General features: G+C 41.5%; 1 non-coding gene across 1 annotated transcript; it reads left to right on the forward strand.

Annotated features, from left to right (window-relative positions):
* Positions 1-17,074: 17,074 nt before the first annotated feature.
* Positions 17,075-17,180, forward strand: LOC140854223 (small nucleolar RNA R71). Its single transcript, XR_012137356.1, has one exon. It is a non-coding gene; the product is annotated as a small nucleolar RNA R71 (small nucleolar RNA).
* The last annotated feature ends 7,230 nt before the right edge of the window (positions 17,181-24,410 follow it).

A 24,410-nucleotide genomic window follows, 5' to 3' on the forward strand; every position in this document is an offset into this window, starting at 1 on the left:
AAATACGGGATAGTGCCTCTGTCACTGATCATGTATTCTACATGATCGAGCTGATGGAACGATTGAGCAAGCTCGGCTTTCCCTTGCATGAGCAGCTTGGGAAAGATGCAATACTGAACTCACTGTCCAAGTCTTATCTCCCATTCCTCACTCATTATAGAATGACAAAGCCTGAAGAAAACTACCATGGATTACTGGGGTTGCTTCAGAACTTTGAGAAAGATCACCAACTCCATAAGGAGTTGGTGAACTTAGTGGGAGGATCGTCTTCTAGTTCTCGACCCTTTAAGAAAGGGAAGAAGAACAAGAAGAAGAAAGTGAAGAAGGTGCAAGTTCAGGCTGGGACATCTGTGCAGGGTCAGACCAAAAAGATCAAACCCGATAAGAGTCAAGCTGAATGCTTCTTTTGCAAGAAGCGGGGGCACTGGAAGAGGAACTATCCCCAGTACATTGCCTCCCTGGATCCGAACAGGCAGAGAAAGCAGCAAGTTATTGCTGAACAAGGTATTTATATAATAACTCCTTGCAATTTCTCTATTTGTGATATAACTAACTGGGTATTGGATACCGGTAGCCCTTACCATATTTGCAATTCGTTGCAGGGGTTGCAGGTCAGTAGGAGATTCGAGCAAGGTGAGAGGTTCCTGAACATTGGAGATGAAAGACCAGTTTCAATTCTAGCATTAGGAATTTTGAAACTTATATTTGAATCCCATATCGTTGTTCTTAATGATTGTCATTTCTGTCCTAGTTTCTTTTTAAATATCATTTCTGTAGGCCTTCTGGCCAAAAATGATTATAAAAATTTAATAAAAAAATAAATTTATAATATCATTAAGAATGGTGTTACTATTTTTTGTAGACATTTAAACAATGGTGTGTATATGTTATCACAACCTGTTAATGTAATCTATTCAATTGACAAGCACCTTAGATTAGATAGTGTGTCAGATATCTACTTATGGCATTGTAGGCTAGGTCATATAAACAAGAACAGAATAAACAGGTTGACTTAAGAGGAAATCCTCGAAGTCAGTGATTGTGAATCACTTCCAACCTGTGAGTCCTGTCTTCTTGATAAAATAACCAAGTCACCTTTTACTGAAAAAGGTGAGAGAGCTACAGAGCTCTTGGGCTTAGTACATACTGATGTATGCGGGCCCATGAGCACCAGTGCTAGAGGTGGATATTTCTACTTTATAACTTTCACGGATGACCTATCCTGATATGGATATGTCTATCTGATGAAACATAAGTCGGATTCATTTGAAATGCTCAAACGATTCTGAAGTGAAGTAGAAAAACAAACTGGGAAGAGTATTAAAACTCTTCGATTTGATCGAGGAGGAGAATACCTTTCTAGTGAATTTCTCACATATCTAGGAGAGAATGGGATTCTCTCCCAGTGGACTCCTCTACGAACACCACAGCATAATGGTGTGTCTGAAAGGAGGAATCGGACTCTGTTAGACATGGTCCGATCCATGATGGATTTTGCTAGCTTGCCGATATCCTTCTGGGGATATGCACTCGAATCGGCTTGTTATCTGTTAAATAGGGTTCTAAGTAAGTCTGTAATTAAGACTCCATATGAGATATGGACGGACATAAGCCAGCACTTTCACACCTTAGGGTCTGGGGGTGCCTGGCCTATGTCAAATGATTAGTCACAGACAAACTTGGATCTAGGTCTGACAAATGCTCATTCATAGGGTACCCCAAAGAGACAAAAGGATATTTTTTCTACCATGCTGATGAACAAAAGGTGTTCATCAGCCTTAAGGCAATCTTTTTAGAAAAGGAGTTCCTTGGTGAAGGAACCGTTGCCTCTAAGGTTGAACTTGATGAAGTTCAACGGGTAGAAGGACCGACACCAATAGCTAAACCTGAGTCGGATATGATTAGATCAGATCCGAAGCCCAATGTACCTGCACCATTAAGGTGATCTGATAGAGTACCGCATCAGCTGGACAGATACTATGATTTTTTGATCCGGAATGATGATCCCATCAAACTTGATGAGAATAATGAGGATCCGATCACCTATATGGATGCAATGCAGAGATCTGATTCTGAGAAATGACTTAAAGCCATGAAATCTGAAATAGAGTCCATGAAGGTCAACGATGTATGGACATTGGTTGACCCACCTGAAGGGGTTAAACCCATTGGGTGTAAATGGGTCTTCAAAAGGAAGAGGAGCACAGACGGAAAGGTGGAGACCTATAAAGCCCGTCTGGTCGCCAAGGGGTATTGTCAACATTATGGTATTGACTATGACGAGACATTTTCTCCTGTGGCAATGCTCAAATCTATTCGGATAATACTTGCAATAGCTACCCATCTGGATTATGAGATCTGACAGATGGATGTAAAGACAGCTTTCCTAAATGGAGAGCTAACCGAAAAGGTGTATATGATATAACCTGAGGGGTTTAGATCCACAGATGAGTCCAAGGTGTGCAAGCTTCAGAGATCCATTTATGGATTGAAGCAAGCTTCTCGGAGTTGGAACATGCATTTTGATAAGGTGATCAAAATGTATGGCTTCATTAAGAATGGAGAAGAGCCCTGCATCTATAAATGGGCAAATGGTCCAGTGTGGTATTCCTTGTCTTGTACGTGGATGACATTCTCTTAATCGGGAATGGCATCCCCACACTACAGGGAATAAAAGTTTGGTTGTCATCACAGTTCTCCATGAAGGACTTGGGTGAAGCATCCTACATCCTAGGGATGAAGATCTATAGCGATAGATCTAAAAGGATGCTTGGGTTATCCCAGTCCATGTACATAGACATTGTGCTGAAGAGGTTCAGCATGGAGAATTTCAAGAAGGGCTATCTACCGATAGGTCAAAGAATTTTTCTCTCTAAGAAGGATTGTCTGACAACTCCTGAAGAGAGAGAGCGTATGAGTAGAGTCTCATATGCTTCAGCCATGGGATCTATCATGTACGCCATGACATGTACAAGATCAGATGTGGCATACTCACTAGGAGTAGTGAGTAGATACCAATCTGATCCTGGAGAAAATCACTGGAAAGTGGTTAAAGCCATCCTTAAGTATTTGAGAAATACTAAAGACCAATGGTTGGTTTATGGCGAGTCAGATCTGAAACTTGTGGGATTCACAGACTCTAGCTTCCAATCTGACCATGATGACAGCAGGAGCGTGTCGGGTTATATCTTTACTCTGAATGGTGGAGCCATCTACTAGAAGAGTTCCCAGCAACATACTGTGGTGGACTCTGTTTGTGAAGCGGAGTACATCGCAGCATCGGATGCCGCGAAGGAAGCTGTGTGGCTGAGAAAATTCATCAATGAGCTCGGAGTAGAACCCTCCCTCGATGGTCTGGTCCTGCTCTACTGCGACAGCACTGGTGCCATAGCTCAGGCGAAGGAACCCAAAGCACATCAACGGACGAAGCACATCTTGCGCCGCTTCCACCTGGTCTGGGAGATCATGGATCGAGGTGACGTCGATCTTCAAAAGATCGACGGAAAGAAGAACCTGACCGACCCCTTCACTAAAGCCCTGGCGATAAACGAGTTCGACAACCACAAGTCGAAGATGGGTATTAGATACTGTGCTGAGTGACTTTAGGACAAGTGGGAGTTGTTGGGAAATGTGTTCCAAAAAGCTAATCGTCAAGCTGTTGACGGTTGAGCAACCAAGTATTGTAATTGATTTATTAATAAATAAAATATATTTGGCATTTTCATCATAAGCTTTCATCTTCTAATGAACTCCATTGTTATGATGAAGTCCTTAGGACTATTTAGATTCGATAAAGAGAGGATTTATCGATTAGTTTTTAAAACAGCTCACGACCAAATGATAGGCTGTTAATAAGGACAACAGCTTCTACCGAGCATAAGTCACTGTAGGCCATATGGGTTCGTTGTCCTCTTAACCAAAGAGTGTGAAGACACTGGTATGGCATACAAGTGAGATGTACTAGTACATCATCATTGAACGTGACCAACTCCAGAGTATTCTGCTGTCAAAAATGTCTCTGATGGGATATAGGTATAAGTGTCTCTTAGACTTGAGATCGCCTCAGTGAGTTGCAAGCAACTCACTGTGCTTTGGTACTGGACTAACTAAATTTCTAATTCAGGGATGGAAGGCTTCTGGGCACAGTCAAGTACTTGCGAAGTCAGAGTGTGATCGAGATGGGATTGACCACTCCAAGAGTTGGAGAAGAATGAGTCGCTGTATTTCAATTTAGCAAAACCTTGGCCAGGGTAATCCATCACATGGATTTGATATTTTGAAATACAATGTGGACAACCTGATCAGAGTTGACAGTTGAACTCTGGGGTGTCCTATGATCATTTTGGTCAAGGGGATGAATTATATGAAAATTATATCCATATGGGTTCTAAGGATGTTGTTCTACACATTCGACCTATCCGGTTGTCGGATACCATTGCTAGATGGTCACTTCGATTGGTACAAAAATTTATTTTTGTGCTATCGACTTAGGTTTGGACCTATGAGGTCACACACATTAGAGTTCATGATCCGATCAGATGGTTGATCAACGATTAAGAATCATTCTAAGGTTAAATGATCAATACGATTGACATTTAACCCAGTGCAAGTGTTGCCGGAGGATCGATTAGCAATTCGATTGCTAATTGGCTTAATTTGATTAAGCCAATAGACTAAGATTAAGTCTAATTAAATATAATTTAATTAGATTTAGTTTGGGCTTGATTGGATCAAGTCCAATTGGTTTATTGGATAAGCCAAGTGCAAGGAAAAACTAGTCCTAGTTCAACTACGACTTGGGTCAATCTAATTCTAATTTGATTAGAAAATTAAATCAGATTTAAATTTAATTTAATTTGATTAAATTAGGTTCTTAATTGGGTTAAGACTTATTTTAATTGGGTTGGTCTAATTTTAGTTTGATTTGATTTGAGAAACCAAATTAAAACAAGTCATAAGATAGAATCCTAGTAAGACTAGGATTCCACCTTGCACCACATAAGCCTTCCCCACGCCCTCTCTCTCATTCAATGCCAATCTTCTCTTATTTTGTGTGACAAAAGCCCTCTCCCAGGTCTCTCCCACATTCACAAAAGGTCTCCTCTCTTCTTTCTTACATGGAAGGTGGTTTGGATCAAATAAAAAAGGAATAAGTTTGAATTTCGAATTCTATGAGATAGAGTTTTAGAAATCCAAAACTCTTTCAATTTTGCACCGAATCTATCCAATTCTTTTTTGGAATTTTTGTGGCTTTTAGGGTACACATTATGCATCCTTTGCTAGTAATCCATGCATAAAAATAAGGAGGAGGTGCTCAAGAGTTGGGCGCCCCTTAACTTGCCTTGTTTGGATAAGTCTTGATTAGGTATTTGACCTAGACAAGGACTCTATCATATCTCTCTATATAAAATGAGTTTCTTCATGAAATTTTTGTAAAAGATAGAGATTTGAGAGATCTTTGGGCCATCAAAAAATCAAAGAGAAAAACCTTTGGTTCGTGGAGATATAAAAGACACAAGTTAGGGTGTCTAGAGAGAGAAACGAGAAGAAGAAGAGGGTCTTCTTCTAGGGTTGTTTGTTTTCATATCTTTCCTCCCTCCATCTTGAGTTTCCTGAGAGCATCTCAGATCTAAAACTCCTCCTTCTACTTTCTATATTTGGAAGAGTCTAAATCAAGAAGAAGGAGGCACCTGATCAACCATCAAAAAAGGATCAGCGCAGTACTAGCATACTGTACTGATTTCCTGAAGCAGGACTTCTGATCGAGATTCGTGGGCTCGTGTGGATGACTCCTAGAGGTCGGACGCATGTGCGGCTTGAAACATCATCCTCAAGTCCTGATCAGCAAGGTTAGAATGTCTAACTTGCAAGGTAATAGATCTGATCTATTGTTTAATACATATATTAGATGTAGTATAGAAACATGTTGATATGATCAACATGTAGTTCATGCTATATTTATATATTTTAATTTCTGATTTAATGCTATGTAATAATCATGTAATAGGATCTTAGATCTAAGGATTCTCTAATTTTAGAAAATAATTTTGATTTATTTTATTCTTTCACTGTATGATCTTGAAAAAGTTTCAAGATCTAACCCTGAAACCCTAGATCTGGTTCCTACACACCGAGCATGCTTTCTTCTCCAACGATGCCCACTGTCTATCTGTCATTCCCTAAGGCTTCTCATCCAAAGCCTGATCCAGATCTGCTTGCACCAGAAGATCCTCCACCCGGATTTTTCACATGAAAAAATTTCTTTTGCCATCAAACTTCTCGACGTCGACCTTCATATTGCTGCCCATGACTGGATCTAAGCCAAACAAGCAATATAAAATCAAGAAGTATAGAATATACCTTGATGGTACCTTGCTGAAAATTTTTAGTACTTGAGATCTTCAACTTCTCGTGCTTGGAACCACTTCCTCACCACTGTGGCTCTGATACCAACTATTGGAGCATGATCCTAGCTCCTTCCATGGACCTTGGGTGTAGTGGAACTAGCAACGAATAAATCTGGAGACTTCTGGACTCGATCGAAGGCCCTTGACAAAATCAGCCTGGTTGCTGTCTTCTTCGTCAGCCTTTCGTTCCAGATGAGGAATGCCTCTAAGAGCACCTCTAAAAAATCCAAGATCTGGTACCCAACCAGATCAGGCCTGGATCGAGGTCTTTCAATTTGTAGATCTCAAATCGGGGTATTCTAGATAGGGAAGAAGGTAGATAGAACCAGACCTTGCAGATCTGTCCTGCTGCAGCCTTTCTTGTAGATCTGTTGATGGAGATCTCACCCGCACCTCAAACGACCTCAGATCAACTCCAGATTTAAGAGAAACTTGTACCAACCTCTTCTCAAGAGATTTCAGGTCCTGGATCTGAAGTTTGGATGGCTGCAAGAGAGGGAGAAAGAAAAAGGGTTGGCGGCACCAAGGGGGGAGGGGCTAGTGCCTCCCTTGCTTTTCTTTCCTTTTTGGGATATGGTGGCAAGAAACCCTAGGGTTTCTTGCTCTTGGGGCATAGAGAATAGCTGGAGAGAGAGAGAGAAGAGAGAGAGAGACTTGGAAGAAAGAGTTATGTATTCCTTGGCTTAATCAAACCTATACAGTACATGTATATATAAACACAGGGTCAAGTTACCCAAACCCAAAACTCTCTTGACCAACTCTATGGGAGATTAGGTTAACCCAAGCCCATGTACACCCATGACTTGACCTAATCTCACCTATCCTGGGCACAGACCTGGCCCATAAAGAGTTGGTCCCTTGAGGCCCATATAATCTAGACCTCAAGAACCCGAAAGGCCCACAGCCCTTCAACCTAGGGCCCAACTAGCCCTAGAGCCTCTATGAAGCCCTCATGAATGATGGACTTTGGCCTTAGCCTTGGTCCCCTGGGCCATGGGCACACCACCTGGATCACAACATATCGTCTGTAGGTTTGGCTTACCCAAAACTCTCATTACTGATAATGGGCGATAATTTGTTGGAGCAAGATTTGCTGAATTTTGTGAGGACTTAAACATCTCCCATAACTTCACGTCAGTAGCCCATCTGCAGGCAAACGATGAAGCCGAAGTGACTAACAGAACTCTGTTGCAAGGAATCAAGGTGAGACTTGAAAAAGCGAAGGAAACTTAGACAGATAAGCTTTATCATGTGTTATGGGTATACCGAACTACCCAAAGACTGCCCATAGGGGAGACCCCCTTTGCCTTAGCCTTCGGAATAGAAGCCATGATCCCAATCGAACTCAAGCTTCCATCAGTGTGAGTCATGGCATTCGACGAGCAGTGCAACTCACAGGATCTCAAGGCCAACCTCGACTTGTTAGAAGAAAAGTGGGAGACAACTCAAGTTCGAATGGCAGTCTACAAGCAGAAAGCAGCCCACTACTACAACTCCTGGGTCAAGAGCAAAGCCTTCAGAGTGAGGGACTTCGTACTTTGGTGAGCCACTGTTTCACAACCTCAGAACTAAGGAAAACTTGCCCCGAACTAGGAAGGCCCGTATGAAGTCAAGAAGGTAGTTCGGTCTGGAACATACTATCTAAAAGAGCTCGGAGGAGCAGACCTTCCGCAACCATGGAATTAGAAAAATCTACGAATGTATTATTGATAACTTTGCCTTAAATAAAAGTTTCATATTTGAATATCTTTTCTTTTGGCATGAGCTTATAACGACAGGGAGTAGCTCTTTCAGACAATCGAAATTAAGTGTGTCAGGAACAAGAGGAGAACCTCATCCCGACACAAATGAAGACCCGATTATTTAGAGATCGGATGGGGGGAGAGGCCCTTGCAACGGCCCTTATGCACCCCCACAGCCATGTTAGGAACAGGAGGAGAACCTCATCCAATCATGAGCAAGGTTGAAGGCTCGATTATTTAGAAACCGGATGGGGGGAGAGGCCCTTGCAATGGCCCTTGTGTACCCCCACAGCCATGTTAGGAATAGGAGGAGAACCTTATCCTAATATAAGCAAGGTCGAAGGCTCGGTTATTTAGAGAACGGATGAGGGAAGAGGCCCTTGCAACAGCCCTTATGTGCTCCCACAGCCATGTTAGGAACAGGAGGAGAACCTCATCCTAACATGAGCAAGGTTGAAGGCCCGATTATTTAGAGACCGGATGGGGGGAGATGCCCTTGCAACAGCCCTTATGTGCCCCCACAGTCATGTTAGGAACAGGAGGAGAACCTCGTCCTAACATAAGCAAGGTCGAAGGCTCGATTATTCAGAGATCGGATGGGGGGAGAGGCCCTTGCAATGGCCCTTATGTGCCCCCACAGCCCTGTTAGGAACGGGAGGAAAACCTCATCCTAACATGAGCTAAAATTGACTGTGTCGGGAACAGGAGGAGAACCTCATCCTGACACAAACAAAGATCTGATCGTTTGAGATCGGATGAGGGAAAAAGTCTCTCAGCAGCTCCTCTACACCCTTACAATCCCGTTAGGAGCAGAGAAAAAACCCTCGCCCAAATATAAAGAAAGGAGGAGAAAAAAAGAAAAAGCGACGAGCTACACCAGAGATAAGGAAGAAAATGAACTACATCTAAGACTCAAGGGACCTCATCTCAATGAGAAAGAAAACCCTTGTCAAAAATCTTCAGCCTCTAAGGGGGAGCCCAACACTAGCAGGAGAAAATAGACTTTCTCAAAGTGACGAAAAGTTTAGACCCCAAGCTCGAACACCAAGAGAAAGCATTAAACTCAAATGGCCTCGAAAAGACCTTCGATCATGAACAAAAAGGATGAATCAACACAGCGATGATCAGGAACCTTCAAACAACATCGACCTCAAACAAAACAAAAGACAGGAGAAGCTCGATAAACGACAATCTAAAGCAAGAGTATACAAAGTAATGAGAAAATTCTATTTTATTTCATTAGTAAAGATGCATTACAAAAGCCTTTGAAGGCCAAAAAAAAAAAAAGAAGAAACGACAAGAAAAGAAAAGAATACATGGAACAAAAGGTAAAAAAAGCCCTAAGGGAGCTCGACTTTTTCAGACCTCGGACTTTCGATTTCAGCCATTGTCAGGGATTGCTTTAAGTTTTCAACTTCTTCTTCCAGTTCTTTCTTTCTTAAAAGCATCTCCCGATACATTTGGTGGAACCACCAGCTCTCACCCTTCGACTCCCGAAGCTTCTTCCTCAGAACTTCGGACTCCGCCTCGGCATCCTTGACCGCCTGCTGCTCATAGGCCAGCTGAATCTTCAGCCGCTGCAGTTCGGCCTTCTCCTGCCCAAGGGCCATGGACAGTTCTTCCATGGTCCCCCTCAAGGAGCGGAGCTCGTCAGAGCCTTGAACCATAACGGCCTGGGCTCTCTTGGACAACTACCTCTAAAGGCAGGCAACCTCGTCGGTCGCCGTCTTGAGCCTCCTTCGGTAGTCATCTACTTGCCCGCACCAGCCGACTCGATAGGCATTGTAGTTCGCCTCGATGTCCTGCAACTACTTCTGGAGGTCGGAGAACTTCTTCGACCAGTCCCGATCATGGTCGGCCTGGGTTGTAAGCCAGGATGAGCTTCCTTCCAACTGACCGATCTTCTCCTGTGTGACCGCTAGCTCGACCTCAAAGGAGCTGATCTTGGCAGTCTGAGTCCAAGATCGATCGTTGGTGCATTTTCAGAGTTCCTCAAGCTCCTTCACGAAGTCAGCCTTCTTTCGGGTGTAGTCCATGAAGCCCTTTTTGTGGAGGTCCCGAAGGCGAGTAACCTCCACGATGGCTTCTGAATGGCTCTTCCTCAATCGATGAAGTTCGTCATCCAACTTTTTTTATTTTTTCGTTAGATGATGAACTTTTCTTCTCAGATCCTGGATCATCGACTTCAAAGGGATCCCCTAGGCAGGGGAAGAGCTTCGGCAGGACACTGTTGTTGGAAGACAAGAGCGTCACAACATAAATCAGTGCAAGAAAATAAAAGAGAAGAAAAAGGATGTAGAGTAAGAAAAAGGAGCTCTCTATAAAGAAGAATCTGATTTCATTGATTAAATAGTTCTTAAGTACAAGAGAATGAGAAAAAATCGCAATAAAGAAAAAAAAATACAAAATTAGAGGTTTCGGACCTCTGGGGCAGAAGTGGAGGAGCTCGATGCCTTTGAAAGGTCGGTCGCAGCAGCCGCGGCAGTCGAAGAAGTCCCGATTGGAGGAAGACCGACAGTGGCTTCAGAAGGTCCAGCTTCATCGTCGGACACTTCATCTAGGAAGTCGAGGTCCAGTTCGGGAAACTTCCTGACCACCTTGTCTTAGCAGAGCTCGAAGCCCTTGATGAAGGCGGCCTAGCCGAACTGGACCTTCAGATCCCTCATCTCGGAGGAGGTTTTGAACTCCTCCACTACTTGGACCCTTGCCTCCGAGACCAGGGTCAGGATCTGCGCCTTCAGCTCGGAGACCTCGACCTGGGCCTTCTTTCTTTCCTCCTCTAAGGCGGCCCTCAGATTTGTCGAGGTTTGTCCCTCCTTCTACAGCACCTCTTGAAGATTCACGACCTCGACGATCTTCTTCTTAAGGTGGGCGACCTCGGCCAGGCGACCTTCCTTCGCCTGGGCTGCCTTCTTCTTGGCATTATTCATCGCCTCGATGTTGGTGATGAGCTAGTGTCCAATCTGCAAGAGCGGCCAGGGAGTCAATATAAAAGCTAAGAAATAAGCTAAGTAAAGAAGCGAGAAGAAGAAAGAAGTAAATTGACCTACCTCGAGAAAGGACCCCAGAGAGTCCCAGACCCGCTGCTCAGGATTGACGTGGACGATCCTGTGGAGGACCTCAAGCATGATGCACCCGTTGACCAATCTCTTTATTAAATCCCTATTGTTGAAGGGATTTTCGCCCAGATCCTCTTCGAAGCCGTCGGCCCCCTCGATGGCAGCCCTGCTGCCGTGGCTCTTGCGGGTCAATGTCTTCTTCTTCCTCCTCCTTTCGACCCCCGATGCCTCCTCGGGACTAGCCTTTGGAGTGGAAACCTCGATCGGGGGGCTTCTTAAAGAGGCTCGGGGGACTGCAAGCTCGACATCGAAGGGGGCGTCGACGGCAATGGCCGCCTGGGTAGGCATGGCCGAGCTAGTCTCTTCTACCCTTGCCCTCTTCACCACCCCCGAGAATGCGGTGCCTTTCTTTTTGTGTGCCTTGAGACCCTTGTCCAGCATTCGAGCTACGTCTGCATCCATATCTGCAATGAAAGAAGATCAGCACAGCTTAGAAAAAGAACAAAAAGAAAGGGGAAGCAACGAATGACTAAAAAATATATATATATATATAAATAAAAGTACCGACAAGGTTGAGAGGGCTTAGGCCGCTGTTAAATAAGAGTTGCTCTTTCAGAAGGTCAGAGAGGAGAGGAGCTAGATAAGCCTCGAGTTTATTGGAGACTTCAAGGTCGTCCCGTCTCAGGCTAGAAGTTTGGCAGACGGAATCCCTCAGGGAGCCCCAAAGGGGCAACCCCACCTCCAAGATCGGGCATCGGACATAGAAGTACCTCTCCTTTCAGTTGTGAATAGAAGAGGGGGCACCTTTCAGCAATCCCTTTCTATCGAACTAGGAGGAGAAGTACCACCAGTCCTTTGCCGAAGGGTGGTGCTTGAAGGTATAGAAATTTTTAAACAAAGAAAGGGTTGGCCGAACTTCGACTAAACGACAAAGAGAAAGAAATCCTATTATAAACCTAAAGGAGTTCAGCACTACAGAAACTAAAGAAATGTTTAAGAAGTGAAAAGGAGCAATAACAAAAGGTGGAAGGGAAAGTCGAAGCCCGATGCGAAAAGCTTCTTGGTATAAGTAGAAGCAGCCAGGGGGAGGGGCGCTAGCCCGGCCAGTTGGCCCGGGAAGCTCTAGCTCGTACTCTGGAGGAACCCCATACTGAATCCTAATCAGTGAGAGTTCGTCCAGAGTCAGAGAGTTGGGAATGATATCTGGTACAAAGATCGAACGAGGTTCATCTACAGAACTAGGATTTTGCGGGACTAAAAAGGACGAACTCCTAGAATTGCTAGAGGAGAAAGTGTTGGAGGACATTATGGATCAAGCAAAAATCCTAAAAAATTTTAAAAAAATTGAAAAAAATAAGAAACAAGATGCTCGTGGAGAAACCGAACGGGCGTAACGTGAAGGAGAAAAAACAGAAGAAGAACAAGAAAGAAAGGGGTTCCAGAACTAACCTAAGCTGGTCCGAAAGATGCAGAAAGGCAGCAAGGGTGATGGGGGTCGACCCGAAGAGTGCCTAAAACTAAGAGGGACACGCTGGAGGAATACTGATGCGTAGTCATTGATAGCACCAAAAATAACTCTACTCACTACGTAGGTAGGATGAGTCGAAATCGTATCCTCAGGGACCTTGGACTAAGTTGAGATTGCAAAATAAAAGAAAGAAGTGTTGTTTTGATTTAAAAAATAAATTATCTTAAAATTGATATAATTAGAAAATAAAGAGCTCGGGAGTTTTGAATTAATTTTACACTAGCAGAGTTATATCTCTTTTTTAATTAAATAGATGCGATTAATCTTAGAAAAAAATACCTATCTTTCCTCGGCACACCCCGTACCCATAGATCACGGCGTGTCTCCAGAAAGTACTAGGTAAATAATTTTTTTTTCCTCGGCACGCCCCGTACCCGTAGATCACGGTGCGTCTCTAAAAAGTAAAAGTTATTCCTAATATTAATCTAATAGGAAAGCATAAATAAAAACATATGAAAGAGAGCAAATAAAGAACTTATAATGATTTAAATAAAAAGCATAATCTTTATTGCATATAAAGAAATACAAGAAAGTTTAGAACAATAAATCATCTCTGTGTCATTACAAAATTTCTTCTCCACTCCTGAGACTGCTAGCCTAGCTGCTCATGGAGTAGTTCCTTTCTTTTCCTCTATGCAAGGCTCTAGAAGAATTTCTGAGCTCTCCCTCCAATGGGAGTACAAAAGTCTTTTTATAGGTGTTAGGAGGGAGGAGTTTTACATGATTTTTCGATGTGGGACTAAAGAAAATACTAAGGACTAAAGATGGATGGATGAGATGAAAAGATCACAAGCAGATAAAGAAAATACAAATTCTTCCTCTTAAAATATTTCCAAGTATTATATTCTTTTCTTTAATTTTAAGATCCCTTTGTTCACCACTGTGTCCGCCTTGCCAAACTCCCCGCGAACCCGCATGCCCGCCTTGCCGTGCCCGATGCCGCGCCCGATGTCGCACCCGCTGCTGCGATGCCGTGCCCACATGTCCGCCCACGCGCTCACCCGCGTGCCCGCGTGACCGCACGCTACTTCCGCGTGAACCCACTGCGTGACATTAGCTATTTACGCTCCAAATTACAAAAAGAAACTTTTGTTTCTTTAAAATGATGTCTATATCCTTTTTGAGTTCTTTGCATAGTATCTTCATTTTCTATAATACCGTATACATCCTTCTTTTATTTAAATTTTATTTTAAGTTTAATTTTCTTCAAACTTGAGTCTTTTTGATCTACAAATCGGACTCTTTGTATCAGTGATCACCTTTCCTGTGAAACATAAAAAAAAGTATCAAATTCTTAATAAATAAAATAAATTAAATATAATTTTTTATTTTAAATGACTTAAATTAAGTGTTTATCACACCCCCCAACTTGAATTTTGCTCGTCCTCGAGTAAAATAGATATATCAGCATTGTGTACCGACTCGATCTTGAATAAAAAGTTAGGTTAGGCATCTCAAAAGGTAGATGATACCTGGTCAGACCATTAAAGAGATACTTCATTGGATTATCAATTTGACTCAATTAGTGGCTGAGTATTAACTAAAAAAATTTCAAGAGCTTTTCTTTCACCAACTCCCACTTTACTCTTTAAATCCTCTAACTTAATGTGAGAGGGGTTTATTATCTTCTTGCAATTTAGTCTCCTTATTATCCACTATTTTTTTAACATTGCCCACCTTTTTACATGAACCACAACACTTACTTAGGCGAAGGGGCCCAGTTACTCAGTAGAAAATCAATATTTTTTTTTAATAAAAAATATATTTTAAGAAAAATTTTTGCATACCTCGACCTTTCCACCCAATCTCTCATGAAGCAAATTTTTTATTGAGATCAGTAAGAAGATGGTTGTAGAATCACTCCTAAAATTTGGTCTAGTCCAAACCCTACCATTCATTGGGTTTTCTTAATAATTTATTCCTCAGTATCTCTAAAATTTTTTTGACCGTTAATCATTCATTGATTAGGATGCCTAATTGACTCTTAATCAAAATAAAATTCAGATACACAAAACTAATTATTTCTGACCATACTCGAGGATTTGATTAATTTTCTTCCCCCCCAACTTAATCTACATTGTCCTCAATGGAGTAGGAAAGCAAAGAAAATAAAAAGAGAGAGTGCACCTGGGATAATTTTGCTTCGAAAGTTGAAGATAGCTTCATTGATTAATAGGCTCTTATTCTAAATTCCTGTAGCTGCAGTAAAGTAAAAAAAAATATGAAATCATTGGGTTGCCTCCCAACAAGTGCTAAGTTTTATGTCTTCAGCCAGATGTCAAGTTTATTGATAGACTCTTCCACACAGAGCGGTCCTTTATTCTTAAAAAAAAATGAAGATCAGTTAAAATAAAATAAAAGAAATTTGGGTTGCCTTCCAAAAAGTGCTAAGTTTAACGTCTTCAGCCAGATGTCATATGCAATAAAACCAACAAAAGGTGGGCAATGGCTCATACTTGATTGTCCATGGAGGAGTGGTTTTATCGTGTGGTGTATCCAACAAGGTGTTAACTTTTTTCATATATCCCTCAAAGTCATACACTCCAAAGTGAGCCAAGCAAGTATCTAAGGGGTCTGGTGCTAGAATTGTGGGTGTTGCATCTTCTATAATGTTTTCTAGTGTATCTACTTCGAAGCAACTATCCATTGATGGTCCTTGGGAAGCACCAAACACATTCAGTCTCAGTTTCTTATTTCCAAACGATACATCCATGACTCCTGTCCTACAATTAATGCATGCATTTGCTGTAGCTAGAAAGGGTCATCCTAAGATAATGAGAATTTATCTTGGGTTGCCACTTAGTTTCATGTCGAGAACCAGAAAATTAACTGGAAAGTAAAACTCATCTACCTTGACCAAGACATCCTCAAGCATTCTACGTGGTTCCTTAATTGATCTGTCAGCTAACTGCAGTGTGACTGATGTGGGTTTCAGTTCTCCAAATCCAAAAAATTCATACACTGAACTAGGTAAAAGATTCACACTTGCCCCTAAGTCTAGAAGAGCTTTTTCAATGTGATAATCTCCTATAACATAGGAAATGATGGGGGCTCCTGGGTCCTTAAGCTTTGGAGGAGTGGCATGCTGGACGATAGAACTAGCCTATTCAGTGAGGCATACTTTCTTTGGGATTTGTGATCTAGATTTATATTTTTGGGTGCACAAATTCTTCAAAAATTTGACATAAGCAGGGACCTGTTTGATTGCGTCTAGAAGGAGAAGATTAATTTAGACTTGCTTAAACAATTCCAACATCTCGTCGAGTCTTCCTCCCTTCTTATCTGCAGGAATAGGGGCTTTCAAGGCATCCGAAAATGGGGCTTTAGGCAAATAAGATGATTCCGGTGCAGTTGGTTCATTCTCTATTTTAAGGTCCTCCTTGTTCTTGGGTGATTTGGCTTCGATTAAAGGTTTAGGATCGGTCTCATTGGTTTTACTAGTGTGTTCAATGACCTTCCCACTTCTTAGAGTCATGATTGATTTGGCATGTTCAGAAAAAGCTTCTGGGGTATTAGAACTCTCAATCACAAATTACCCTCTTGGGTTGCTCTTGGGTTGGCTAGGTAATTTTTCTCCTTCCCTCCTACTGAATGCAGTAGCTAGTTGACCTATTTGGGTCTCTAGCTTAGTAATGGATTGTGTGTGGGAGTTAAGGATCTGAGTGTTGACTTCTAATCATTCTAGTACTTTCAGAACTTTTTCCTCAAAAGCTGAGCTGACCAGTAGTAGATAGTTGAGGAGTATTTTGAAATTGATGGTATGGTCCATGCCTATATGTTGGATCCTGATATTGAGGTCGAGGTGCGGCAGGGCCAACCACTGGTTGTGATCTCTAGGAAAAATTTGGATGATTTCTCCAGTCGGGGTTATAAGTATTCGAATATGGATTGTTTCTTGGTCTGCGAGCTTGTTGGACTTGAGCTTGCTGAACCTACTCATGCACAAACTCAGAAAATTGAGGTGCGGCTGGGCATTCACTAACAAAATGGTTCAGACTTGCACACAATGCACAAACTTCTTGGATTGGGTTAGGTAGAATCAGGGATTGTCCAGTATTTAGAAGACGGTCTAATTTTTGGGACAGTTCATCTACCTTACTGTGGATATCCATGACATTTTCAATCTAATAAATTTCACTTCTTTTTTGTTGAAGCATGGGTTGTTCTCTAGAAGTGGCAGACATATGATGTAGGAAATTCTCACTAAGTATTTCAAAAAGCTGTCAGGCTTCATCCTCACTCTTTAGCATGAATGTCCCACCACATAATGCATCAACCATTTGTTAGTGTTTCTCCGATAGACCATCATAAAAATACTGACAAAGTTGCCATTTAGGGACAGCATGGTGTGGACATTTACGAATGAGGTCCCTTAACCTTTCCCATATCTCATGAAAAAGTTCACCCTCCAATTGGAAAAAACTAGTGATAGCTTTTCTAATTTGATTTGTTTTTCCAATTGGAAAGTATTTCTTGAGGAATTCTTTCTGAAGATGATCCCAAGTTGAAATAGTTATAGAGTTTAAGGAGTTTAACCAATGCTTGGCTTTGTCCTTAAGTGAGAAAGGGAACAGTTTCAACCTAAGGGCATCATCAGAGAAATTTTGGATTTTTACTATGGAACAAATTTCAAGAAATTTATCCAAGTGTTTGTATGGGTCCTCGTTACTAAGTCCATAGAATGATGGCAACATTTGAATAATGCTAGACTTAATCTCATATTGGGTAGCTTCTACTGGAGGTGCTTGAATGCATGGAGAGTAAGTATATGAGGATGGAGTGAAATATTCTCTCAATGAGCGTGGAGGATTAGCCTCACCAGGTGCAGCCATGTTTCTAACTCGGATAGTCCTAAGAGTCTTTTCTAATTCTTCGTCTAATGGTTGCAAGTCAGGTTTTAGTGATCGTCGACCTAACATGCAACTAGAAGGTATATGTAGGACTATCCTAGTCTGTTAAGGATTTTTTTTTTTATTAAGAGGAGAAGAGAAGAGAGAAAAGAGTTCTAAAGAAGAGATCCTAAGAAGTCCTAAAACTAATAGAAGAATTAGTTGTGGTTAGATTTTAATTACAATCAAGTTAGCACGCAGTGGACTCTTTATCCTAAAGTTACCCTAGTTCTAGACAGCTCCTAACTTTAGTTAGCCTTCAAGCCCTCCAAGTCAGAGCTTGACCAACCAACTGGCCAGGTAAGTGTAAGGTTGGTGGGAGTCCCTCCGTTGCTTTCCTTAGACACCAATTAAATTGGCCAGGTCAGTGAATGGAACCAATTAAAAACCACCTTCCTTTGGGCCCAATCATCCTGCAAACCACTTGCCTAGACACCAGTTAACTGACCAAGTCTAACCTGGTTCAACTCTCAGGGTCACTTATCCTAATGAGCTCAAAATCTTTAGGGGTCAATGTCTAATTAATTTTAGATTAAGGTCTAGGTTATGCAAATGCAAGGGAGTGATTTGTGAGCCAAGGAAGGGTGATCAAATCCCCACCTTATCTTAGTTAATGGGTTGCACCCTTAAAATTAATTATGGAGATGCAATGCAAAGAAACAAGGTATCCAATCAAGTTAGAAATTTTTATATTTGAGGTTACGTTATTTTAGTTAAGTATTATGAAATGTCAATGGCTTTTTTTTTTTAATTCAACCGTGCCAAGGTCTCCGACAATGGTGCTAAAATTTGATGCGTAGTTATTGATAGCACCAAAAATAACTCTACTCACTACGTAGGTAGGATGAGTCGAAATCGTATCCTCAGGGACTTTGGGCTAAGTTGAGGTTGCAAAATAAAAGAAAAGAAGCATTGTTTTGATTTAAAAAATAAATTATCTTAAAATTGATGTAATTAGAAAATAAAGAGCTCGGGAATTTTGAATTAATTTTGTACTAGTAGAGTTGTATCTCTTTTTTAATTAAATAGATGTGATTAATCTTAAAAAAAATACCTATCTTTCCTCGGCACACCCCGTACCCGTAGATCACGATGTGTCTCTAGAAAGTACTAGGTAAACAACTCTTCTTTCCTCGGCATGCCCCGTATCCGTAGATCATGGTGCATCTCCGGAAAGTAAAAGTTGTTCCTAATATTAATCTAACAGAAAAGTATAAATAAAAGCATATGAAAGAGAGCAAATAAAGAACTCATGATGATTTAAATAAAAAGCATAATCTTTATTGCATATAAAGAAATACAAGAAAGTTTAGAACAATAAACCATCTCTGTGTCGTTACAAAATTTTTTCTCCACTCCCGAGACTGCTAGCCTAGCTGTTTATGGAGTAGTCCCTTTCTTTTCCTCTATGCAAGGCTCTAGAAGAATTTTTGTGCTCCCCCTCTAATGGGAGTACAAAAGTCTTTTTATAGGTGTTAGGAGGGAGGAGTTTTACATAGTTTTTCGATGTGGGACTAAAGAAAATACTAAAGACTAAAAGATAGATGGATGAGATGAAAAGATCACAAGCAGATAAAAAAATACAAATTCTTCCTCTTGAAATATTTTCAAGTATTATATTCTTTCCTTTAATTTTTAGATCCCTCTGTTCGCCACTGTGTCCGTCTTGCCAAACTCCCCGCGAACCCGCGTGCCCGCCTTGCTGTGCCCGATGCCGCACCCGATGCCGCTCCCATTGCGGCGATGCCGCACCCACGCATCTACCCACACGCTCGCCCGCGCACCCGCACGTCACGCGCGCTGCTTCCGCATGAACCCACCACGTGACATTAGCTGTTTATGCTCCAAATTACAAAAAGAAACTTTTGTTTCTTTAAAATGATGTCTATATCCTTTTTGGGTTTCTTGCATAGTATCTTCATTTTCTATAATACCGTATGTATCTTTCTTTTATTTAAATTTTATTTTAAGTCTAATTTTCTTCAAACTTGAGTCTTTTTGATCTACAAATCGGACTCTTTATATCAGCGATCACCTTTCCTGTAAAACATAAAAAGAAGCATCAAATTCTTAATAAATAAAATAAATTAAATATAATTTTTTGCTTTAAATGACTTAAATTAAGTGTTTATCAAAGACAAAGTTCTCGGGGAAGAAGAAGGGCACCTACAGAATTCTCAGGCAAAGTGAAACCCCTGAAGGAGGGGGGCGGGTTTAAATAGGCAACGAAGTCCGGTGCAATATTGATTGCAGATCTCCTTTGGCCGATCTACAACCGTCGCATGTCTCACTCATCATGGCAAGCGACTGACAACTGACAGAATTATTATTGCACCGTGCCTAGAGCAACGCTCCAGTGGAAATTCTGAAAAAATCTTTTCAGGTCACCTCGATTTGAAAAGACTCCAACACCAGTGCACCAAATGCCAAAATATCTGGAAACAACCAAGTGCAGAAATCGAGGGAGGCAACTTCGACTGTGAAAATTTCTCTGTACTTCCTTCATTCGAAACTCAAACTCGAAAGTAGGGGGACTGGTGTTGGGTATAAAATAACCCCAGTCGAAGTTCGTAAGAGGCCGACCCTCCCAGGGCTCTTTCGGCTTCCAACCTTGTGCAGCATCTTTCTAAACTACCCCGACCATCCGAGCTTCCACAATACCATCCGGACTCCTCCAGCAGTCGACCTTCCATAGTGTCCTCCAGATTTCTCCAATGGACGAACTCCTATCGTGCCATCCAGACTTCTCTAATAAGGAGCTCCTCCATTCATCTATCGGACCGCTCCAAATGCTCTCTCTGGACTTCACCATCAGTCGATTTTCTACAGTGAAGGACAACTCTCTGAATCTCTTCCAGACTTCTTCCAGTCACGATTGATTTTACTCCGAACTTCTTTCGGACTTCGTCAATGGTCGAGCTTCTCCAGCAGCAGGAGTTCTACAGTAACCAGACTCCATCCAAGTTTCTACGGTGGTCGACCACCTTTCAAATTTCATTCAAGCTCCTACAAGAGCCAGACTCCATCTGAACTTCTACAGCGGATGGATCCCAGACGAACTTCTACAACGGATGGGCTCTACCAGTTGGATCTCTACTCTGAACTTCTATTGCAAGCAGACTTCATCCGAGCTTCTACAATAAGAAGTCTCCATCCGAGCTTCCATGATAACCGATCTTCATCCGAGCTTCTACAGTAAGCGGCCTCCTTCCGGACTCCTACAAGAATTGGACCCCATCTAAACTCCTACAATAGAATTGAATTTCAGACTCCTCCAGCAGTCAACCTTCCACAGTGTCCTCAAGACTCCTCCAGCGGACGAACTTCCACAATGCCATCTGAACTCCACTATCGGTCAACCTTTTGTCGGATTCCTCATGAAATCGGACCTCTCCAGCGAACAGTCTTCAGACGAGCTTCTACATCAGACAAATTCCAGACGGACTTCTCTAGCAATCAGACTCCTGTCGGACTTCTCCAACAGAAAGTTTCCATCCGAACTTCTACAGCAGATGACTTCTGCCTGCAGCATCAACGCCTAAGGCACCCAACAATAGTGGACTCGTCAGCAACCTTAAAAATATTCGAGCTTCTCTTAGATTGCTGAGATAGAGAGCCATTCTACTCCACCAGACATCCCAGCCGAGCTTCAGCCATCCAGCCCGAACTCTCCAACAAGTCACGACAATGAACACCACTCCACTCTTTGTAACAGATTCCACGTGACTCCACCACTCTCTGGCAAGTCGCGACAACAGACACCACTCCACTCTCCGTAACAAACTTCACGTGGCCCTGAACGGCCCACTACCAGGTAGTTACGGACGTCGCTGTCAAGCGGTTACGCTCTCCCATCTATAAAAGAGACCCCCCAGATACGTTCTCCTCTAAGCTCAAAACTCTATCTCGAAACTCTACTAAAATCCCATTCGAGTGCTCCATTTCTGTTGAAGCAGAGTACTGACTTGAGCATCGGAGGATCTTGCCGGAGCACCACCAACTCCGATTTAGACTTCCCTTGCAGGTCCCGATGACGGCTGCGATCCTCTCGACTCCAGCTTCTTCGGCATTGACAGAATTCTGCACCAACATTTTCAAAACTAATCAATCTTGTGCTAGGACAATCTTCACAATATAGGGGGTAAATCCTATATCAGGATAATCTTATATCAGTACAAAATTAATTTTAAATTATTAATACTTTTAAATCTAATCTAAAAACTAGATCATATGTGTTTTCAAAATCTGTGACTCTGATATCACTATTAGAAAATCGAGTAGGCAGCATGTGTAGATTTTCAAACTTTGAAAACAGACAGCAAAAAATCAAACAGGTTAAACCCTTTAATCCCATATGTAAGATATCAAATCTAAACCTATCCAACTTCAGGAGAAAACACATATCAATAATCTGATATTTAAAAAATACTTATGAGATCATATCTCATTACCTTGGCACGGGTAGATATTCACCACTTCTGATGATCTTGAATTCGTAGAAGGTTGAGCTGCACACATGTCCGGCCTCTATGGATATCTACCAAGATCAATTTTGAACTTTTTTCTCCTCATAGAAGATTCTTCTTCCTAAGAAGAACTTCAATCTTGAACACTTTGATCAACTTCTTTGTTCTGGACTGCGGGATCAACTCCTTGATCAGTAGCCTTCTTCTTCTTCTCCTTGATCTACAATCTCTAAGTCTCCAACACTACTTTTGGGCATGTGGAAGAGAGGCACCCAACCTTTGGGCGTGGAAAGGAAGAGAGGGAGGAGAGGAGGCATGGAGAGGGAGAGAGAAGAATTTTTTTTTTGATAAAAATTCTATTATCAAGAAACCCTAGAGACCTCCCTTTATATAGATACGATACTGACACATATTAGAGACCTAATTATCTTAAAAAGATAGATCTTCATCTCATAAAAATCTTCTACCTTTATAATTGGATTTATGTCAACTAAAATCAGATATAAATGGTATATAATCATCCCCATAAAGTATGTATAAGAGGCATCTATGGAATACTTGTCAGGTAGTTGGGGCGCCAGGAGTGGAATACTTGTCAGGTAGTTGGGGCACCAACTCTTGGTGCCCCACAAAGGGATCTCTAGCCAAAAGAGATGGGGCATGGCCCCCACTCTCTCTCCTCCATGCCATGACACATAAGAGGCGGTGGGCCCCTCTAGGATATGGCACCCAATATTTACCAAAAGAGTTGGCACCCCACAAAGGGATCTCTAGCTAAAAGAGATGGGGCATGGCCCACACTCTCTCTCCTCCATGCCATGACACATAAGAGGGGATGGGCCCCTCTCGGATATGGCACCCAATATTTACCAAAAGAAAAGGGATGCACCATCCAATCTTCCAACTATTTCACATGCACACTTAGAGATAATTAGGAGATAAAGAAGAGATAATGTTAGGATAATTATGCTAGTTAATTGACTTAATCAAATCCTCTTAGGCTTACAATTAAAAGCTCAATTAAATTCAAATAAATTTAGATGAGGTTCAAGACTATAGATTTGATCAAATCAAAGTCTCAAGAAGAATTAGATTTAACCATGTGCTAGCATGGTTCTCATAAACCTAATAAGATTTCAATAAACCCTAACTCAATTGGAACTTCATTAACCCAATTGATAAATTTGAGATTAAATCCCTTAATGTGTGACCCCATAGCTTCCATTCTATCTGGTAGTGAGATATATTGGGATCTCCATCACAATATCATCGAAACTCTTTTTGATGGATTGGAATATTTCTAATTCTATCCTTCGAGGGCCATCGATCATCAAGATGATGCTTGATGAGTCTCACAATCCACTAGTGATGCCTAATAGTATGTAGTGGCAACTCAGTAGAATAAAAGTATGAACCTCTAGGTGCAGTTATCGTATGATTCAGTCCTTCTATCATGAGCTCTGATTTGATGGAGGTTGTGGAGAACTCGTCAGACCCCATCGTCAGTCATATGCTAGATTGGCTCGACTCAAATTTATTTGTGAATCTCATGAAAACTCTTTTTCAGTATTCACACTTGCTTTGGCGAAAGACTTTTTGAACTCAATCTCATAAATTGCCTAGAACTTCTCCTTTTCTACTAAGATCGATAGATCCCATCTAGGTGCATCCTACTCCAAACAGTGAACCTGAACCTACTGAAGCCAACATACGTGGCAAGGACCCGAATGATTAGGGATCAAGAGAATGGTAGTCAAACCTAGTAGCCTCACTACGAATAGCCAATGATACCGCAAGTCAAAGGACCACTCACACCACTGTAGCATTGAAAAGATCACTAACGAGTGAGTAGACATCCATGTGATTCTCGTGTTGGTCTACTCAGTGCAAGTTGTTCTCTAGCAATCATCTGCATCTTTATCCCAGTGTCTCTATACCACAGATCCGAGACTCATATACCCACAAGGGAGGTGAATCGTGCATCTATCTCATGTGGATTGATCATTATCTTCTATGATGATCTTTTGATTGGGAGTATTTATAAATTAATTACTAATTAATGTATGTCTCAAATTTTTAACTCTTTAAGAATATACAAAAATCATCTTTGTTAATTTTTAAGATAAATCATGGACACATATATGCGATTGGAATGAAAAAACTTTTTAATTCTCTCCTAGATATGTTAGAAACTCATTGAAAAGGTATTCACTTCCTTGGTCAGATTGAAGAATTTTAATACTCTTTTTAGTTTATTTTTTTACCTCATTACGAAATTATTTGAATATTTCAAATGATTCAGACTTGTGCTTTATAAGG

This window comes from Elaeis guineensis, chromosome 15, assembly GCF_000442705.2.
Source record: "Elaeis guineensis isolate ETL-2024a chromosome 15, EG11, whole genome shotgun sequence".
Lineage (NCBI taxonomy): Eukaryota > Viridiplantae > Streptophyta > Magnoliopsida > Arecales > Arecaceae > Elaeis > Elaeis guineensis.